The following is a 16,911-nucleotide window of genomic DNA, read 5'->3' as shown; positions in this document are numbered from 1 at the left end:
AATGCAAATGGATCCATGTTTATCACTGTCCAAAAAACTCAAGTCTAAATGTTTTCAAGATTTCAACATAGAAGCAGAAATATTGAAACTCATAGAAAGGTGGTAAGGAATAGCCTTGGATGCATTTGTACAGGAGAAAACTTTCTGAATAGAAAACTGATAACACAGGCCCAAATCAACAATTAATCAATGGATAGCATGAAAGTAAAATGCTTTTGTATGACCAAGCCCACAGTCAATAGGAGAAAGCAACAACCTAGAGAATAGAAAAAGATGTTTGTCAGTTCCACATCTGACAGAGAGTTAAAATCCAAAATACACGGGACTTTCGGGGAGTGGGGGGGGGCTAGAAAAGGGGAAATCATTTGAAATGTAAATAAATTATATCGAATAAAAAAAAGAATGAAAAAAAGAAAAAAAAAGAAACAAGGCATTTAAAAATCAAATCATCCAGTTAAAAATGGGGTACAGTGAATTTTCAATAAAGGAGTCATAATCTAAATGGCTGATAAACATATAAAGAAGTGTTCAGCATCCTTAGCCAACAGGGAATTTCAAATAAAAAATACTTTGAGATTCTATCTTATACTTGTCAGAATGGTTAACTAAGATCAATAACCTATGTAACAGATCATGCTGTTGAGAATTTGGAACAAGGTGAATACTACTCTACTGCTGGTAGGAGTGCAAACTCATGCAGCTATAATAGAAGTCAATATGCTGTTTCTTCAGAAAACTGGAAATAAATTTAAATCCAGCTATACCACTCCTTTGCACTTACCCTAAGGGCACTCTATCCTACCACAAGGACACTTGACCAACTATGATCATTTCTGCTTTATTCATAATAGGTAAAAACTGGAAACAGAATAAGTATGCAATGAATGGATAAAGAAAATGTGGTAGATTTAGACAATGTTACTCAGGTTTGTGAAAAATGACATCATGAAGTTTGCAGGCAAATGGATGGAACTAGAAGAAATCATCCTGGTTAAGTTAGTCCAGATCTAGAGGAACAAATATGGCATCTATTCACTTATAAGTCAATATTAGCTGTTAAGATTTAGATGAACAAATATGACCCATTGACCCCAAAACATAAAGTAAAGGAGGGCTCTAGGAGGGACACATGCATCTCATTGGGAACTAGAATAGGTTCTGTGCATGTATTGGTGGCGGGGGGGGGGGGGGACAGAAGCAGAAAGGATAAAGTGGTGGTGGGTGATGAATGGAGAGAATGGGGGGAGAGATTACTGGAATTGGGGGCATTTTAGGGTGATGTGTAAACAGTACATTGGAAATTTTCCGGAATCTATGAACCTAGTGAGGACTACTAGTATAGAAGAATGAGAAGTCTTAACTGGTCATCTTTTATAGTAAAGCAAGGCTATCAGTGATGGGCCTGAGTTACATTCTGTCAAGTTGTTAGCCCAACAGTTCCTTTGACTATCTGTAAATTTTCCAGGCTGATGTTAGCACAGAAGCTCTCTCTCTCTCTCTCTCTCTCTCTCTCTCTCTCTCTCTCAACTGCAAGCATTGCTTCATGCCAAGGACAACATCCACACAGCTGGCTGAGCACCAGGAGATAAAGCAAGTATCTTCATGGAGCCTTTACCCAGAGGTTTTTGTTCTGACGCAGTAGGGTATTTCGCAGGCTACTGAAAGAGAAACCCAGACACAAACCTAGCCAAAAATAAAGTCCTTCACCTATAGTCTGCCCCACCTGCAAGATATAGTAGGGCAATTGTGGAACTGAACGTGTTGGAGTGGGTAACCAAGTCTGATAGACCCAAACATGACCGACAAAAAAAAAATCAATGAAATGTTTTGCAATAAATTCTACTATGCTCATAGACTAGTGCCTTATCTAGTTATCATGAGAGAGGCCTTCTCTGGTGGAGAAGAGCAGGAACAAATCAGGCAGACCACTGTGCAGCAGGTGTGTAAATTGGGAATCTCAGTATTTTCTACCTCTTGGAGCACAGAGAAGCTGGCAGAAGTGGGAGAGAAAAGATTGTAAGTGTCAGAGGGGTTCAAGGACTCTGGTAGAACATGGCTTACTAAGTCACCCAATCAGGGCTCAAATGGGCTCATAGAGAGTGAAACCACAGTCAGGGTGCCAACACGGTTCTTCACTAGCTCTCTGTATAGACGTTATGGCCTTGAGTTTGCATCTCCTAAAAGTGAGACTGGCTGTCTCTGTCTTTGCCTGTTCTTGGGCCTCTTTTCCTTCTGTTGGGTTTTCTAATCCAGCCTCAATATGAAGGCTTTTGCCTATCTAATTGTATCCTCTTTTGTCATGTTGGATTGTTATGTCCTGGAAACCTGCTTCTTTCTTAGGGGAACTGCAGGGCCAAAATCCAGGGGAAAGGAGAGGTGACAAGGGCCTTGCAGGAGTAGAGGGAGAGGAAGAAGTGACCTAATATTTTGAGAGAAGTATCTATTTTCAATAAAACAATCAAATAAAAATGACTATTTCAATAAAGATAAAGTTTTCAAAAAACATAAATGAAGATTTCTCTTTTATCAAACTTTACTCAGAACACTTTTCCCATTTAATTTTAATATAGAATCAAGAAATATAAATAAAGTGGAAATACTTCTTTGAGAACTACCACTGTAGCCAGGCAGCCAAAGAGGAAATGGGAGTTAGAGAGAAAGAATTGTTATGCAGAACATCTCAGTAGATTAAGGATTTGTATAAAGAAGTTCTCAGTGCACGCAGAGCCTGCATATGACTACAGCTCTCCTGTTTCCAGCTGCTCTTATCTTCTTCCAGCAAGATTTTCTTCAGGAACCCATGTTATGTCTACAGAAAGTAAATAATCTCCAGTCATATACTGAGGGCTCTAAGAACTAGGAGATTAGTAGACAGCTACACATCATACCCTACCAAAGTTAATTAAATGCCCATGTTTTACAATGTTTTGTCACAATAAATTAGGTGAAATTTCACAAGATTTTATATTAATGTGAAAAATGAGTGTTTACTTTGACCAACTTTCTTCTGTAAACATTCACTGTGTTTAACTTACATAGTGAATATCAATTAAGTCATTTATATTTGGTATTGGTATTTTATCCAGTGGTATTTTTAAATCCAATCTCTTCTCCATTTGCATTTGGGTTGTTTCTATTGATTTTTAGTTGCTCTATGTATTTATTATATATAATTAATGCTGTAATAGGGGTCAAGAAAATCTGTAGGCTACACAATTTCAAAAGTTGTGTTGCAGGGAAAGAAAAGTTGGTGATGATCAGCCATCTCTGAGGCTCTTGTTGGATGCATTGCTGGGGAGGCAAACCTCTAAATGCTGGTGGAAGGGGTTTCATTCCTGGAGGAAACATGCCTGTCTGTCTCCACTGAGCACAGGAAATGCCATTTGGTGGGCCCATGGATATTCTCATACCAGGTAGAGGAACCGTAATTCCTGGTGGTGTTGGTTGCTGTCCCGACAGGCAGAGGTGAGTACTGGGTAGAGACAACTGCAATGCTGGAAGTAGCAGCAATAACAGTCAACAGCTACTACAGTACCTCTTCCTTGTAGAGTCATGACCTGCAGAGATGGACTTCCACCTCCTCAGACAGGGACTGCTAATCCAGCAGGAATTTAGGGAATGGGTAAACCAGTTGGTACTCCTCTGGTAGCTGCCCTCTCAAACCAGGATCACATGCAGCTACAAAAAGTGAAACATGAGCAAGGCCAGTATCTCTAGGATGTAGACCCTCCACGGTCATGGGAACCAAGTTCTCACTATGTAGCAAGACCAGACCCAAAGCTAATTTTTCTGCACACTTTTGGCTTTTTTGCATTATTTGGCTTGATCTTCCTGAACCCATCACAGTCACAGAAAAGCAAATTCAAATGCTTGTTCAAAAACGTTAAATGTACCAATGAAGATTCTTCTGTCTTGCAGGATACATTTCATTCTACAGTCAATGGGCTGCAGCATCTTGCTACTCTTACACACAGTCATGATTGCTGTTCCAAAATAACTGTTCTCAATAGTAAAATTTCAAGATCTATAATCTTTGCTCATAGAGGGCTATAAGCAAAAGTGTGATGCAGGCTCTTAGACATGATATGAGCTTGACCAAAGTTTCGCAAACAGTGGACGAGTTCCATTTTCCTTGACTTCCCCAATCCTTATGTGCCAATACTGCTTTAATCACTTCTTGGTGTCTCAGCTAAGAACACCATCTCAGTTCTGCCTAGAAAACCATCATAGAAACAAGGTACTGCTGAGAATATTGTAGGTACAAGTAGCACTCTTGTCTGTTCAGTGGTGGTGTTTCTATATTTGACCTGGAGCCTCTGGCATTTGCTGCACAGTAGTTCTGAGATATAAGCTATCCCTTGCTTACTTTATCACATTGCCAGTCACTCATCAAAACAAATATCACACATCACCAGCTCCCTCTCCTCTCCTTCCTTGATATGTTAAACTGAAGGAGATGTTGAAAGACTAAACTAGTAAAAATTTGAGAATACTAAGTATCAAAATCTGTCTTGATCATAGCTGTGCTTTAATATGCTAATTAAGATTTCAAAGATGATTATACACTTTAAAAATAACTATACTTCTATAAATAGCTGAGACCCCGATCAGTCTTCTTCATTTATTTTATATTTTCTTAAAAAGGATTCTAAAATTTCTTTCTTTTGGGAAAAGATCTTTATAGATTCTATCCTAAACAGAACAGCATCAAGTTCTATTCTGATATAGTTATTTATTATTAAAATGAGAATTATTTTCAAAACTTGGGTGCATTTCTAGAAAAATGTTGCCAATAAAGTCTAAATCACATATGTAACATCTTTTTCTGAGTATAATACAATTTAATATATAAATATGCTCAGAAAACACATTGTAAATGCCCAGTTCAGATGTCTCCCCTGTTACCTGGTTAATGTTCTCCTTTCTTCATAATGATTTTTGGGAATTACTTTTTCTGATTTTCCAGGCATGCTGTTCAAATTTTCATTCTAAGATTGTAATGTGTAAGTTCATAAGACAGATACTACTAAATTATATTTAGATAATTTTCAAACATAGTGATTTCATCATTTACTTCAGAGAGAAGAATATAATACTGAGACTAAATCAAGTAGTGTTGTATTGCAATAGTTAATTAACCCTCTGTATGTATAAACCTAGGAGCTGATGAACACTTTAGGATTTAGTTGAGGGCAAATAATAATTCAGTGGGCAATTTCCTGCAGTGAACCTAAGATTATGAGACATGAACCATTTTCACGTACTAATTTTCTGTTACAAAGAGAATTTCTATGGTTACTTGTAAGGCAATACTGAGCTTACCAACAATCTCATAGAAATGAATTGATTGGTTACAGTATTTTATGAATTAATATCTATGTTGGGGTTTAAACATAATGAAACCATAATTGGAATATTTTAAAAGTTTTACTTTTGTAAAACACACTTGGTATTTTTGGTTTTTCTTGGAAAATATTTTACATATATTATTTAAATTTTAATGTTCAGTCTTTTTACCTATAAGAAGAATTATTTAGCTAAAAGTCCAGTGGTTGTTTGAACATAGTATCAATAATTGTCTTTTAGAAACATACTTATTAAAAGAATTCTATTCATGCTTAAAGTCTTGGAAAGAACAGGAATTCAAGGCCCATACCTAAACATAGTAAAAGCAATATACAGCAAACCGGTAGCCAGCATCAAACTAAATGGAGAGAAACTTGAAGCAATCCCACTAAAATCAGGGACTAGACAGGGCTGCCCCCTCTCTCCTTATCTTTTCAATATTGTACTTGAGGTACTAGCTCGGGCAACTCGACAACATAAGGAGGTCAAAGGGATACAAATTGGAAAGGAAGAAGTCAAACTATCATTATTTGCAGATGACATGATAGTCTACCTAAGTGACCCAAAAAACTCCACTAGAGAATTCCTACAGCTGATAAACAACTTCAACAAAGTGGCAGGTTATAAAATCAACACAAGCAAATTAGTGGCCTTCCTATACTCAAAGGATAAGCAGGCTGAGAAAGAAATTAGGGAAATGACCCCCTTCACAATAGCCACAAACAGTATAAAGTATCTTGGGGTGACTCTTACCAAACATGTGAAAGATCTTTATGAAAAGAACTTCAAGACTCTGAAGAAGGAAATGAAAAAGGCCTCAAAAAATGGGAAAACCTCCCATGCTCATGGATAGGCAGGATCAATATAGTTAAAATGGCCATTTTGCCAAAAGCAATATATAGATTCAATTCAATACCCATCAAAATCCCAACTCAATTCTTCACAGAGTTAGAAAGAGCAATTAACAAATTCATCTGGAATAACAAAAAACCCAGGATAGCTAAAACTATTCTCAGCAACAAAAGAAATTCTGGGGGAATCAGTATCCCTGACCTCAAGCAATACTACAGAGCAATAGTGTTAAAAACTGCATGGTATTGGTACAGTGACAGGCAGGCAGATCAATGGAACAGGATTGAAGATCCAGAAATGAACCCACACACCTATGGCCACTTGATCCTCAAAAAAGGGGCTGAAAACATCCAATGGAAAAAAGATAGCCTTTTCAACAAATGGTGCTGGTTCAACTGGAAGTCAGCATGCAGAAGAATGCGAATTGATCCATCCTTGTCTCCTTGTACTAAGCTCAACTCGAAATGGATCAAGGACCTCCACTTATAGCCAGACACTCTGAAGCTAATAGAAAAGAAACTCGGGAAGACCCTTGAGGACATCGGTACAGGGAGAAAGTTTCTGAACAGAACACCAATAGCGTAAGATAGCCTTTTCAACAAATGGTGCTGGTTCAACTGGAGGTCAGCATGCAGAAGAATGCGAATTGATCCATCCTTGTCTCCTTGTACTAAGCTCAACTCCAAATGGATCAAGGACCTCCATTTATAGCCAGACACTCTGAAGCTAATAGAAAAGAAACTCGGGAAGACCCTTGAGGACATCGGTACAGGGAGAAAGTTTCTGAACAGAACACCAATAGCGTATGCTCTAAGATCAAAAATTGACAAATGGGACTTCATAAAATTACAAAGTTTCTGTACAGCAAAGGACACCATCAAAAGGACAAATCGGCAACCAACAAATTGGGAACAGATCTTCACCAATCCTACATCAGATAAAGGGCTAATATCCAATATATATAAAGAACTCAAGAATTTAGACTCCAGAAAACCGAACAACCCTATTAAAAATGGGGTACAGAGTTAAACAAAGAATTCTCACCTGAAGAACTTCGGATGGCAGAGAAGCATCTTAAAAAATGCTCAACTTCATTAGTCATTAGGGAAATGCAAATCAAAACAACCCTGAGATTTCACCTTACACCAGTCAGAATGGCTAAGATTAAAAATTCAGGAGACAGCAGGTGTTGGTGAGGATGTGGAGAAAGAGGAACACTCCTTCACTGCTGGTGGGGTTGCAAATTGGTACAACCACTCTGGAAAGCAGTCTGGCGGTTCCTCCGAAAACTGGGCACCTTACTCCCAGAAGATCCTGCTATACCACTCCTGGGCATATACCCAGAGGATTCCCCACCATGTAATAAGGATACATGCTCTACTATGTTCATAGCAACCCTATTTATAATTGTCAGATGCTGGAAAGAACCCAGGTATCCCTCAACAGAAGAGTGGATGCAAAAAATGTGGTATATCTACACAATGGAGTACTATTCAGCCATTAGAAACAATGAATTCATGAAATTCTTAAGCAAATGGATGGACATAGAGAACATCATAGTAAGTGAAGTAACCCAGACTCAAAAGGTGAATCATGGTATGCACTCACTAATAAGTGGATATTAACCTAGAAAACTGGAATACCCAAAACATAATCCACACATCAAATGAGGTACAAGAAGAAAGGAGGATTGGCCCCTTGTTCTGGAAAGACTCAGTGAAGCAGTATTTGGCAAAACCAGAACGGGGAAGTGGGAAGGGGTGGGTGGGAGGACAGCGGGAGAGAAGGGGGCTTATGGGACTTTTGGGGAGTGGGGGGCTAGAAAAGGGGAAATCATTTGAAATGTAAATAAAAATATATCGAATAAAAAACAAGAAAAAAAAGAATTCTAGTATCTTAAAAGAGAAAAAGAAGTAAATAATCGAGTGTTCTGCAAAATAGGAGAGTCAAGAAAGATTTTGGAGAAGAATGTGAATTACACAGGCTAATACCTCTCTAGAGTCCTTATTCATCCCCAGAAACAACACTCACTCAACAACCTTATGCCAATGCAAAGAGGTCAAGGTACAGGAAAACATTATAAATTAATTCAAGTCTGCACCCAGTATACCAGGTGTCTTTAATACAATTATTTGTACCCAAGTAAGAGACTTTTGTTTCATATCCAGCTCAACGGATATGAATCATATGTACAGGCTAGCTTTCTTTCTTCTAGGTTTGTCTGTTTTTTCCAAACTCCGTTATCATCTATCTCTTCGTTAAGACAAAGGGCTAAAGTCAATGCATGTGCTATTATTACTGGGATGCTTTAATGTTTTCAAGAAAAGAATGTAATCCATTGAAATTTGTATGGCATAGTGAATATTCTCTTTCAGTATAATGAGTATCTCATATCAAAAACAATAGTGAAATTGGAAGTTTAAGGATCAATTCCAACCATAAAAGACTAAAATTAATTAATGTCCCTGGGGGAGTGTGTAGTAGCTAGGAGAGATATGGTTTTGCATTTCAAATCAAGGTATGTAGATATTTGTGCTATTACAAATAAAATGCTGGAGGTAATTTTGAAATTACAGAGACAGGCATCAATGTTCACACGATCTATCAGATCTTGAACAAAATATTTATATTAGAATGGTAGGGACTAGGCAAATAGTTTTCCCACACAAGTCTCTGAAATGATTGTTTCCTCAGAAACTATACTGCAAAGAGCTCTTATTATTTTTCAAAGTAAGTAGGAAAAGAGTGATTTTCCTTACACCTCCTGAAATGAATTCATAACTGCAACAGAACTGTATATTCCCACTTTCTAGCCTCATGCTGGTAAACATGAGTATTTTCTATTACTGTATTTTTTTATAATCAAGAAAATGTTACTATTGGAGAAAATTTGAAAGTTATTTATTTCAAATCCAGGACTTTTTACTCTGATGTAAACAAATTCAATTGTCCTTTAATGCACAGGAGAGAGGGAGATTCAAAGGTATAGGGAAATCGGAGCGGGAAAATGTAGCCTCTGAAATAAACACAAAAACATGAAAAATTAAATCTAAACGTATTTCTATTTTGCTTTTGTACTTATGCATTTTACCACATGAATGAGTTGCTTTATTTGCTTGTCAGTTCTGTTTCCATCCTAATTCTACTGGCGTGGTGTGTGCTCAGTTGTTTTCAGTCAGCAACAATCACACTTCAGATAAAGCTCGCTGCCTCCCACGTTGTCACTGAGCAAAGCCCCTCACTAAGGTAGACTACGATATTCATCTTACTGCATCAAGCAAGCAAAACAGTTTTCTCTATAGAAAGAAAACAGGATATATCCTTATTTGGATAAAAACTAAGAGTTTACACAGGAGAGAACAAAGATGCATTAAAACATACTCACTTTAATTTTTTAAGGAATGGGAATTCGTACTGTGTTTGTACTTCTTTGAAAGGACAAAGAAACTTCTTCCAGTATTTCTAAAATATTCCCATGGTGGCTCAAATTTTTTTCAAGGAATTATATTGTTTATGTATTCATAGAGCAGGATTCTATATTTTTTCATCTACAAAACTGTATCATTATTTAAATTGATAATATTTTCATTTTCTTTTCAGCTATTTTAGACTTTTAAGGTTTAACTACTCAGTGCACTGATAGAAACTTCCAATGTTCATTTTCATGGACATGTGTATATTTTGAGTAATTTTAATATTAAATAATATTGTTTTACATGACTTATAATTTTAGATGTACTAAGATGTAAAAAATAGTAATTTAGTGTTAATTTCCTGAATTTCTAAAAAGGCATTTAGTAAATAGAGAGTCAAACAAAGAAAAGTTTCTTCTGATATCTATTTGAAGTATTTTGACAAATGGACTAAGATTCCGATCTACCAAGAGGATGTCCCTACCACCCTACCAGGCCTCTCCACTTTCTGAGGCCTCAAGTTTCTCAAGGATTAGGTATATCTTCTCCCACTGAGGCCAGATCAGACATGCCTCTGCTGTGTATGTGTCGGGGGCCTTGGGCCAGCTTTTATATGCTGCCTTGTTGGTGGCTCAGAGTCTGAGAGATCTCTGGGGTCAGGATTAGTTGAGACTGCTTATCTTCCTATGGGTTTGCCCTCCTCCTCAGCTGAGGATCTGTGGGAGGATAGACCAGAAGCAGGATAATGACTGGATTATATATATATATATACATATATATATATATATATATATATATATATATATATATATATATATATATATGTATGTGTGTGTGTGTGTGTATATACATATATATCTCAAAAAGTTTGGGACTGGGGAAAAAAGAAAAATATTTATACATGTGTATATGAATATGCATATATATTCATATGCATCATATGTATCATAACATTGTATGCATCATATACATCACATGCATCATAGGCATCATAGGCATCATATACATCATATGCCTCATTTGCACCATAGACATCATATACATCATATACATCATATACATCATATACATATATTTATACATATATCCATAATAAAAAAATTCAGATATACAGCATGGTGCATACTGCTCTTAGAAGATTTGTTTTGAATAGGGAAAATTCTTTAGTTTTTCCCATGTATCTTTCTGCTTCTCTCACAGCATATTACCTCATGAATATATAACTGATATTTCTAAATAGCAAATATGCATCTCTTCTCCATATTGGCTGATGACCTGATGCGTACATCATCAGGATGTCATCATGGCTGGCAATCCCCTTTATTAAGGTTAAGGTGTCCATGCCATGTGGTACATCACCATCTTAAGAAGACCATGTGGCATAAAAAAACAATTGTAAAACTTAATTCTAGTGAGCTATCTGATTATCATTGTATTGTACATTAGACTAAGGAAGCAATAACATGTCTCAAATATTTTGGATTAGTATGGACTGTAAATGAGAGAAATTTAAGGTGCTGTTTGCCAGCATACTATATATGTGCGACTTGTCTACTGTGAACCTGAGTAGACCTTGGGAATTTATAAATATTGATTATCAAATATACCTTATTTTATTTATCAAACATATATTGTTACCTATCTAAATAGCAGTTTGGTATTCAACATGTAGCAAAGACATAAATAGACATCCATCTTTAATTAGCTTCTGTAAATCTGAGAAGACCTCAGATTTTTGCCTAGCTTCCTTGTCTTTGCTCACTTTAAGCTTTAAATATTTGAATAAACTAAGCCATGTAAAAACTGCAATATAGTGAAATGTACATTGATCAGTAAGGTTGGCAGTCTCTTTGTGGACTATATTTATTAAGAAAGGTTTTATATTGATACTAGAAGATCTTCAATTTAAAAATCATTATTTTTAAGACTAAGCCAAAGAGGGATGTAATACAAAGTCACAGACTCAGGAAAACCACTGACTTATTGTAAACTGTTAATGGTAATTAAGAAATGAAAAGTACATGAGACTTCCAGAGGACCCTGCTCTACCTCTCCTGGGCATATACCCAAAGGATTCCCTGGCATGCAATAAAGACACATGCTCCATTATGTTCATAGCAGCCTTATTTATAATAGCCAGAAGCTGGAAAGAACCCAGATGCCCCTCAACGGAGGAATGGATTCAGAAAATGTGGTATATTTACACAATGGAATACTACTCAGCAATTAGAAACAATGAATTCACAAAATTTTTAGGCAAATGGTTTGATCTGGAAAATATCATCCTAAGTGAGGTAACCCAATCACAAAAGAATACACATGGAATGCAATCTCTGATAAGTGGATATTAATTAGCCCAGAAGCCCTGAATACCCAAGGCACAAATTGCATAACAAATGACTCCCATGAAGAAGTATGGAGAGGGTCCTGATCCTGAAAAGGATCGATCTAGCATTGGAAGGGAATATAAGGACAGAGAAAAAGGAGGGAGGTGATTGGAGAAGGGATGGAGAGAAGAAGGTTTATGGGACATATGGGGAGGGGGGGATCCTGGAAAGGGGAAATCATTTGGAATGTAAACAAAGAATATAGAAAATAAAAATATTAAAAAATATATGACAAAAAAAGAAATGAAAAGTAATGGTTACTCACGTCATAAATAATAAAATTCTTAATGTGTTCAGAACTATATTTGCAGTTATGCTAAGTATTAATGTCATTAGTTATAGGAGCAAGCTTTATTTAACCTCCTATGTATGTTACCAAAGTTAAACCTAAAAAGAAGTAATTAGAAACAAGGAAAGTTTGTTTAGTGTAGATATATTTAATAGGTAAATGACCCTCCAAACATTTCGGACATCTGCTGAATATGATAGCAAGTATTTAATAAAAAATGTCCTATTACCGGATAAATGTACCAGATCCTGCCCACATATTTAATCTCCCCTAAAGAAGATGATGAGAAACAGAAATCCTCCATCTGGAGCTTGCTTTAAATTTGGTAAAACTAGCTACTAAGTAAAAAACTGCCCTTCACCTATGCTCCAGCAGGACACTGTCCGAATTCTGGGCTAGCAGGACACTGGGAAGTTGAATGCCCCATTTTGTCTAACCAAGGTAAGCCAGTCCCCCCCATTTCCTCCTCCGCAGGAAAGTCTGTTGGACCTTCTGGGCCTGGCAGCTGAAGACTGGTTTTGCCCTGGGACCTCTATTCCCAGTAAACACATGTAAACCTAGGGTGCCTGTCCAGGTAGGCAGTAAGTCTCTGTCACATTTTTAAGTAGATTTGAAAGCCGCTTGGTCTGTACTTCCTTATTACTCAGGGGAAATTCATCCTCAAATCTCTGATGATATTGATAACTAGACTTTTGATGGATTTGTCGGTGTTCAAGGCTTCAGCTACCTTCTCAGTTCTCCTCATGTGTAAAACTCAGGCCTCAGGCTTCACTTTCAAAGCAATGTTACTAGGCCTAGACACTGTTTACTTTGTTAGCAGACTCCAAAAGGAGAAAAAAACTTACAAAACAGATTGCACAGTCACTTGTAAATATTATTTTATTTAAAAGAACTGGGGCTGTCTTCTAATTATAGACTTAATAATGATTATGATTGGCTGAAAATGTCTGTTGTATCTATATATGCCTAGTCTTTTGGATAGCAGAAAGACTGTTAATGCTTTTAACCGAAAATCATTTTTAACAACCAAGTAATTGTGGCTTCATAGAAGGAGTTGGGTAGTGTTCCTTCTGTTTCTATTTTGTGGAATAGTTTGAAGAGTATTGGTGATAGGTCTTCTTTGAAGGACGGATAGAATTCTCCACTAAAACCATCTGGTCCTGTGCTTTTTTTAATTGGAAGACTTTCAATGACCACCTCTATTTCTTTAGGGATTATGGGACTGTTTAGATGATCTATTTGATCCTGATTTAATTTTGGTATTTGGTATCTGCCTAGGAAATTGTCCATTTCCTCCAGATTCCCCAGTTGTGTTGAGTATAGGTTTTTGTAGTAGGATCTCATGATTTTTTTTAATTTCCTCAGTTTCTGTTGTTATATCTCCTGTTTCATTTCTAATTTTTTTAATTTGGATACTGTATCTGTGCCCTCTGATTAGTCTGGCTAATGAATTATCTATCTTGCTGATTTTCTCAAAGAACCAGCTCCAGGTTTTGTTGATTCTTTGTATGGTTCTCTTTGTTTCTACTTGATTGATTTCAGCCCCGAGTTTGATCATTTCCTGTCTTCTCCTCTTGGGTAAATTAGCTTCTTTTTGTTCCAGGGCTTTAAAGTGTGCTGTTAAGCTGCTAGTGTATGCTTTCTCCAGATTCTTTTTGGAGGCACTCCGGGGTGTGAATTTTCCTTTTACCACTGCTTTCACTGTGTTCCAAAAAATTGTGTATGTTATGCCTTCATTTTCATTAAATTCTAGAAAGTCTTTGATTTCTTTCTTTATTTCTTCCTTGACCAATGTTTCATTGAGTAGAGTATTGTTCAGTTTCCATGAGTATGTGGGCTTTCAGTTGTTTTGTTGCTTTTGAAGACCACTATTGCTCCATAGTGATCTGATAGGAGGCATGGGATTAGTTTGATCTTCTTATATCTATTGAGATCTGTCTGGTGACCAATTATATGTTCAATTTTCGAGAAGGTACCATGAAGTGCTGAGAAAAAAGGTATATTCTTTTGTTTTCAGATGAAATATTCTCTCTCTCTCTCTCTCTCTCTCTCTCTGTCTCTGTCTCTCTGTCTCTCTGTCTCTCTCTCAACTAGTTTTATTGTGTCCCTGTTTAGTTTCTGTTTTCCTGATCGGTCCATTGAAGAGAGTGGAGTGTTGAAGTCACCCACAATTATTGTGATAGGTGCAATGTAATTTGAGCTTTGGTAAAGTTTCTTTTACAAATGAGGGTGCCCTTGCATTTGGAACATAGATATTCAGAATTGAGAGTTCTTCTTGGTGGATTTTTCCTTTGACCAGTAAGAAGTGTACTTCCATGTCCCTTTTGATGAGTTTAGGTTGAAAATCAATTTTATCTGTTATTATAATGGCTACTCTGGCTTGTTTCCTAAGACTATTTGCTTGTAAAATTGTTTTTCAGCCTTTTACTCTGATGTTTGTCTTTGACACTGAAGTGTGTTCCCTATTAGGTATATTCTTTATTTACACTTCAAATGTTGTCCCCTTTTCTGGTTCCCCCTTCCTGAAAAATCTCGTAAACCATCTCCTCTTGCCCAACCAATCCATCCCTGCTTCCCTGTTCTGGTATTCCTCTACAATAAGGTATCAAGTCTTACCAAGGGCCTCTCCCCCATTTCCTGTCCAACAAGATCATTCTCTGCTGCTGATATGTCTGGGACCATGGGTAACTCCAAGTGTACTCTTTGGTTGATGGTTTTGTCCCTGGGAGCTTGGGAGTACTTGGTGACTCATTGTTGTTCTTCCTATGGTGCTTCAAACCCCTTCAGCTCCTTTGGTCCTTTCTCTATCTCATCTATTGGGGACCCTGTGCTCAGTTCAATGACTGGCTGAGAGTTTCCCCTCTGTATTTGTCATGCATTAGCAGAGCCTCCCAGGTGACAGCTACATCCAGCACCTGTCAGCAAGCACTCATAGTGCCTCTGAACAGTATGGGTCTTCACATAGGCCACTTCTAAGAGATCTTCTTTTCACAGATTTAATTCTTGCTTTATCCCACTCTAAATTTATATGGAACCTGCCTCTGCACATCTAACATTAAGCCTGGCAGCCTGTGTGTGACTGAGAGCCAAGTAACATTGCCCTATTTCCTGGAATTGCTTGATTCCTACAGTGACAGCAGCTCCTACACCAGTCTATCTCTATAAAAGATTGACATTAAGGGCCCACAGAAAAATTTGTCAGTGCCTGTCATCTCTTTTGCATCTAAATGTCTGAGCCCTTCCAACAAGATGCTAGATTAGATGCAAATGCCAGAGGATGTCAACAGTAATGTGCAGACACTTGCTTAAGCAAACTGACAGACACATCTTCTTATTTTTCTTTATAAAAGTGGAGGGCTGTGACTTCAGTTAATCTCTTCATGATCATCTTGTCATCAAAGAATACCTCATGTGGCAATTAGACCATTGTCGTGTTCATACACATCTCATCTGAGATTCACTCTACCAGAACTAGCAAATACTCTCCAGATTGCCACATTTGGTGTCAAGGGAAACAGTGCTTATGGAAGTTTGAGGAAAGCTATTATATTATTCATCTTGTATAGAGAAAAATATTTTGAATAATATTCTACACATGTGAATTCCTGATATTCTTCTATAATAATACACAAAAAATACTAAGCTGCTTCATCTTTCCTTTAATCTTAAGTCTGAGGTTGTATAGTGTGGCTTATTTGGTACAAAGTAATAGAAATAAATTGTTGATTTTCAAGCATATATAGCATATATATCATTTGGACATTGTGGTTAAGATAAATATTATAATTTTTTGCTCATGAATATTGTTCAATCAAAAGAAATTACCACTTAGATATTTAAGTTTTCTGTTCACGAGGGCAGTAGTTTTAACTGCATTGGACCACCTCCAAGTAACATCTATTGAATTAAATTCTCTACCTGTCACACTTAATTCCTATAGACATCCTAATGTATCATATTCAATAATTTTACATTTCAGATAATGCCAAGTACAAATGAAAGTACAAATGAGATGAGCCTTTGCTGAGTGTCTTTTCATGCATCATTCCTTTTTTTTTTTTTAATTTCCCAATGCTATTTGTGATACTGTGCTTCTTTAAAGTACCATGGGTAAATCTCGTGATTTGCTTCTCATGGTTGGGTAATATATCACTTTGAATATCATCTGAAGACAGGGCTATTTCCTACTTGATCCTATTTGACTCCAATGCCATCTGCTCAAAGTTAATTTGCTGTAGATTCTGTTTCAATTAATTATCCAGTTAAAGAGTATATAAATTGAAATACTAGGAAAGTATTCTGGTTATTTAGTTGGTAATAGAAAACAAAAGGAACAACTGATAGGGGTTGGGGAATTTCTCTTAACCCAGACAATCTTTTGTGCAACTTTGATTAAAATTTATGTAAAATATATGTAATATACAATGATGAAATGCATCATAATTTCAATGAATTTTAAAATAATTATGATATTTATAAACAACATCTCAATCAAATTGCTCATAACTGTCCAATCTTCTTATAGCCTTTCCAAATATCTTCTGAAATCCAGTTTTACTTATAAGTGATATAAAAGTTGGGCATTTTGTAACAGAGAGACCATTGCATAGGTTAAAAAAATAAC

The 16,911-nt window shown here is 36.6% G+C and overlaps 1 protein-coding gene and 1 pseudogene across 1 annotated transcript in view; both read right to left on the bottom strand.

The window, feature by feature from the left end:
• The window catches only part of Znf804b (zinc finger protein 804B), a 545,541-nt gene that overhangs the window by 134,518 nt on the left and 394,112 nt on the right, over window positions 1-16,911 (bottom strand). The window lies entirely within an intron of this gene.
• On the bottom strand, window positions 3,079-3,978 carry LOC127677190 (small nuclear ribonucleoprotein-associated protein N-like; annotated as a pseudogene).

Source organism: Apodemus sylvaticus, chromosome 2, assembly GCF_947179515.1.
Source record: "Apodemus sylvaticus chromosome 2, mApoSyl1.1, whole genome shotgun sequence".
NCBI lineage: Eukaryota > Metazoa > Chordata > Mammalia > Rodentia > Muridae > Apodemus > Apodemus sylvaticus.
Note: the sequence above shows the minus strand (reverse complement) of the source record. Positions and strands in the feature narration are given on the sequence as shown.